Source organism: Formica exsecta, unplaced genomic scaffold (assembly GCF_003651465.1).
Source record: "Formica exsecta isolate Colony F162 unplaced genomic scaffold, ASM365146v1 scaffold178, whole genome shotgun sequence".
Lineage (NCBI taxonomy): Eukaryota > Metazoa > Arthropoda > Insecta > Hymenoptera > Formicidae > Formica > Formica exsecta.
The window spans coordinates 415,375-421,049 of NW_021849095.1; the positions used below are offsets into that span (position 1 = coordinate 415,375).

A 5,675-nucleotide genomic window follows, 5' to 3' on the forward strand; every position below is an offset into this window, starting at 1 on the left:
ATATATATATATATATATATATATATATATATACATTCATCAAATAAAAATTTACTCTACTGGCAATGTGTGCGCAGAGTCAAAAGACGAGCCGCACAGAGGAAAAATAGAAAGAGTGATTAGATACGCGCGCGGTTTGAATTCAAGTTACATCTTAGCCCACTTCAAAAAGATCGTTATCGAAGATTAGAAGAACCCTTAGAAGCTTCCTCGATGATTAAGTCTGGCCTTTTTCGAGGAATCCTCTGCTATTGACTAACTGTCGAATCGATTCGCTCGACGACCGACACGTGTTACATCGCGCCTCGTTAGGCTTCCAGGCTGATTAGCAGTCGGTACATCGCGCAGGGATAGATTCCTTTATCTCGATTAAAAGAGGAAAAGAGAGACGGAAAAAGAAATTAGGCAGAGATTAGATTATGACGATTAGATAATGGACGCATCCATAAAATGGGAAACGACGTCTGAACTTGAGGGGGTGATGTTCGAGTCTTGATTCGGGATAAGTAATTCGAAATGCAGTATACCCCGACGCAACATCTGGCTTCTTTTAACGACAAAGAGACATAGAAAAACTTGCAATGCAATATATTGCAATACTATAAATTTTCTTGATACTGTTAAATTGACAGAAATTTATATACAGACGTTTATAATAAGGAAATATTTTAGTGAAAAATATGATTGGACAATTTATTGCACCCTATATGATATTTTCGTCGTAATATAGTTCCAAATAAAGGGGAGAAAATAAAATACGGAAAATAAATGAAGTTTCCTCGTAAACAAGTCGACGCGTTCGCAATAAAATGAATTTAACGCGATGCAAAAAAGAGAGAGAACCTTAGCTGTAACACGCGGTCGTTAACAAAGTTAGTGCCTCGTTCTTTTTACTGCGATTGCAAAGTGTGCGTAAAGCGGAAGATAGCAAGTATGTCTACGAAGAAACGGGGGAACGAATAACTCCCCCTTCCCCCTAAGAGATAATATCGCGTTCGTAATTGACGTGAATGGCGATCGAGAGCTCGTTTCAATTTCGACCGTTTCTCGCGGGCTTTTTTCTTTGTGTCTCCTTACGCACGTGCGTCGAATTAGCGCAGGGGCTGTTCCGTTCCCCCTTCTTCCCCTATATTCGCGGATCCCCACAGGCGTCCCGTGGGATCGACCTAAGTCCCAAACAGGCTGTGACTCACACAAACCACACACAAACTGTACAAAGCCTCTTTTCCTTTCGCTTGTCAATCTGGCTTCCTCCTACTCTTCAGCGACTTTAACTCCGATAAGATCAAAATATACAGAAGATATTGTAGAATTTGAAGAAAATTAAAATTGTGTCGGTTAAGTTTAATTAACTGATTTATAATATCATTATACTGGTAAAACTGCATAAAAGATAACACACCTCCGATTTAATCGCCACTTAAATATGGGTAAATATGCATAAAAGGTTTCGTGAAATATTCATATTATCTATATCTTGCAAACTATTGATCCTAGAATTTTTTTATTATTTCTCCCGTGTTTCTCGTGAAAAAATGCCTTCGGAAATCACAATCGAAACGTGGCGTCAAAGTTATCGGAATCTAACCCCTACATTTAACAAGACTTAGAAATTCATATAGTCGCATGTTGAAAGCTTTTACCGAACTGCGAGAAATAGATGAAACACATTATTGACAAAGTATCCATGAGTGTATACCTATCCCGTGAATGTAAACAAACACTTTTTCCATGTCTGCTCTACACAAATACAACGTAAACAAACTTCATTTTTCCTTATCTTATAATAGAAAAAGCATTAAAACTATAAAACTTTAATTTGTTATGTCTCCTAAACTAATGCCGTCCCCCACAAATTTCTTGCGGGAAATTACTCAAAAAAATCTCCCCTATAACATATTTAAGTAGCAATAAAATCGGAGGTGTGTTACCCTTTATGCAGTTTTACCTTATTACTATATTAATAACTAATTTTATTTCTTTCCCTTACTTGAATTTAAAGCTCGTCTTTGAGTTAACTAATCTATTAATTTTAAAGCTAGACAATATTTCTGATGTTGTATAAAATATAATAATATTTTTCCTTATTTTCCTTTCATTTCCCATCTATGCAAATTTTCATGATGAAAAATAGACGAAGTATTTCGCGTTGAAGTCTTCCTCGTTTATAGCACAATAATAAAGCGCGCAGCTAATCTCATTGCGCTTGAAGAAAAGCGGATGGGACATCTCCCTCCCCCCCCCCTCTCTCTCTCTTTCTCTCTCTCTCACTCTCTCACTCTCTTCACAATGGGGACTAATGAAAAATAATGAAATTGCAAAACGTAATGGACGTCGGTACAGGTGGGGATACGCGAGCGTAACGGTGCGTCGGACGATGATGAGACGCGATGATAAACGATGATGATCCCGAGATCCATAAGATATAATGCAGCGCATGTGCTGAACTTACTCGTCCGTTCCACCGATCCTACCTTTCTTTCTCCCCCTGGCGATTGAGCCAGGTGCATCGAATGTACCTCAAAAAGGTTCACCATTAACTGTACGATAACAGAATCACCTGTCGCTTCACGGTAGTCTTGATTGATTCCGTCTGATGATGCCCTTACGAATTTAGTAGAGATTGATAAAAAATATTGTATCTAGTCGATTATATCCTGTAATTTATTTCGTTATTTTTTTTATAATTGTTATTATTTAAATATTTAAAAGAATGGTTTTGTTTGATTCATATTTTATTTAAAATCGAGATGTGGGTAACTTTTATTTCGTATAAATAATCAAATTAATGCCAATTAATTTAATTTCATATAAACATTAAATTAATACTTTGAATTAATTTAATTATTTACAGCTATTTAATTATCCATAGTTGTATATTTCTATATTACAAAGTATGCGTCTTCGAGTGAGAAGTTCATATTAGTTGGCTTATGAATAAAATAAACGTGTGTCTACTTCTAGTCCCAACTTAAGGGAGGTTTGATAATGGCCGACGATCAGAGAATTGATCGCGACGACAATGCAGGGATGCGTGGGGTGAAACAAGATGGAGTTAATGTCAGCAACAGCTGTCGGTACCCGCGGAACAAATAAGCAAGAGCGCTTCTTCTGAGCGAAGGATGCTGTTCCATCTTTAAATCGAATACCTCGCGTGCCGACGTGTCGGCCACTCGCAAGAAACATATTTTTCGTACAGAAAAAAAAGAGGGGGACAAAATCACATTACAATCGTGATCAGAAATAGGGAAACAGATTTTATAAAAAATAATAGTAATGTAATGAAAACGGCAAATAATTTCGGATACATTGTGAAAACCTCTTATTGAAAATATCGTTATTTAAAAAATGGAAAAAATTAAAGAAATATTAAATAAAATATAAAGATCTTTTAAATTTAATTTAATAAATTTATAAATTAAACATTGTTACAATTAATATTTAGAGAAATAATTTGTGATCTTATAACCGGGGAAAAAATAGATTCTGTAAAAAAGAACTATAGAACAGTGTATATAATACTCTTTAACATACACGAATCTCTTTCATAAAAATATAGTCATCTTGTTTTAGTTTTGAATTCCCATTATATTAAGTAGAAGAAAAGGCATATCCGGTCTTTGTGGTCTTTGGCGAAGAAGTTTGACGAACCACGTGGTGCATTGAAATTGCGAATGAATGAATGTTTTGCACATTCGTGTCTCTTAAAAAAGAAATGAAGAAAAAGAAATTCTTCTTTCAAGCAAGAAAAAAATATGTTTCATCTTAGCTTCAAGTTATTTGTCGTCGCGAACTTTTGACGAAGAACATTCACGAACTTATCGAGTAAAAGTTGAGAGATCGATGGGAATGAGAGTAAAAATCGAGAGTTCCTCGAGAAAGAACGATGGAAAAGGATTAGAAACCGACAAAGGAGATCGATCAGAAAAAGCATGGAAGCGAACTCGAAGACGCTTTTTTACATCGGCAATTCTATCTTTGATTAATTGCAGCAAAGATGCTTCAAACGGCCGTGCTTTGACCATTGCAAAAAATCTCTAAAGGATTTAGAGATACTTTGAATTCGATTGAAAATCGATAGCATTCGATCTCGATTTACGTAGCGCATTATGAGATTACGGGCTTCAAATATCGACAATCTAGTCCGTAATATGATTTATAATCATATATATGTATATTATTAAAAAATAGAAAAGACAACGTTAAAAAATACATAAACACATACATGACATACATACAAAGATGTCAGTCAAACTGAAGGAGCCTTAATGTCCGTCCGAGAAGGATGTTTGTCATATTGCTATGTAATATTTTTCAAACGCACGGCTGTACAAAATAAATGCAGCAAAAATCGCGATTTTTCCTGGTCACAAAGAGGCGCTCATCAGTAGAATAGCGTGCCATCGACGATAATTTTCCCTGCGCGGAACGAACGAACACCCTGCCGCGTCAGTCGGTTGTCTCGTTTTGCAGCAAGCTTTGGCGCAAATTGCAATCTCCCCTTTTTCTAGATTCCCTTATTTGTCCTGTCTGCTTGCCTCTCTTTTTCTGCTTCCCGCCTGCCGATTGCAGGACCCTCGTCCTCTTTTCAGGACGATCCTCTTTCCGAGTTTTCTGTCACATACACGTATCACGTCCTTTTCAGGATATCCGTCTCGAGACGCGCGCGCAGGTGTGACGTCGATAAAAATGACGACAAATGAACAAATACTGTGCGAATGCACTCATCGAGGGTGTTCTCTCTTCGGGAGTTCTCGTATTCAACGCGAGACTTTATTATGCGTAAGAGGAAATGTGCACGTCTGCGTTAATAATATCTATTGACGGCGAAAAAGATGCATAATGGAAGATGCAAAACATATACGTATCATGATTCTATAAAATAAATGGAAAATGTACGAAAATCGTGCATTTGTGGATGATAATATGTAAGTTCAAAATTATAAGAAACAGAACTTAGAAATAGCAATATAAAGAAGAAAAAAAAATAGAGAAATGAGAAAAGCAAATAAAAAGCAAGAAACTAATTAGTACTATTTAAATAGTAAAGTAATAAAATAAATATTTTTTTGAATATGCTGTAAATAATGTAATTTACCGTATCACTTCATATTAAAGAGTTTTTTGATAGTGTAATAAATAATAATATACTCCTTATAAAAATTAATTGAAAGATTAATTCGGAAAACTGTTTCTGGAATTATTAAAAAAAATTTAAAACATTCTTTTTTAATAAATGCCTATGAGCCATTCTTTTTTTTTTTTTGATATATTAAAAAAAAATTCTACATCTAAACGGACGAGAAAAAATTGTAGGTTGCATAGGAAAGAGTTAAGAGTTGCAAGAGATAAATCTGATTGCAGTAAAGTTGGAGGATGCAAGTTCAGAGAGTGTTGCGAAAGAGGAAAAACGGTCGGTGACAGTTGAAAATTGTCAGAGAGTAGAAAATACCGCGTAGATGGCATACAAAGGGCGAGTTTTCCAACCCTCGGAACAAAGCAGATTCCATTCTCGCTTTTTGAATGATAAGGGGTAAGATCCCCGCAAAGGGTGGAAATACCCCACACGCAAGTGTCAATGTCTAGATAACGCACAGATTTACAAACACATCCATTTTTCTTTGTTCCAGGAAAAAGTTAAAAAAATTTAACAATCTATAACTAAATATTATATA

General features: G+C 35.6%; 1 protein-coding gene across 2 annotated transcripts in view; it reads right to left on the reverse strand.

Moving 5' to 3' along the window:
- Positions 1-5,675, reverse strand: part of LOC115233587 (protein sickie-like) — a 184,864-nt gene that overhangs the window by 49,667 nt on the left and 129,522 nt on the right. The window lies entirely within an intron of this gene.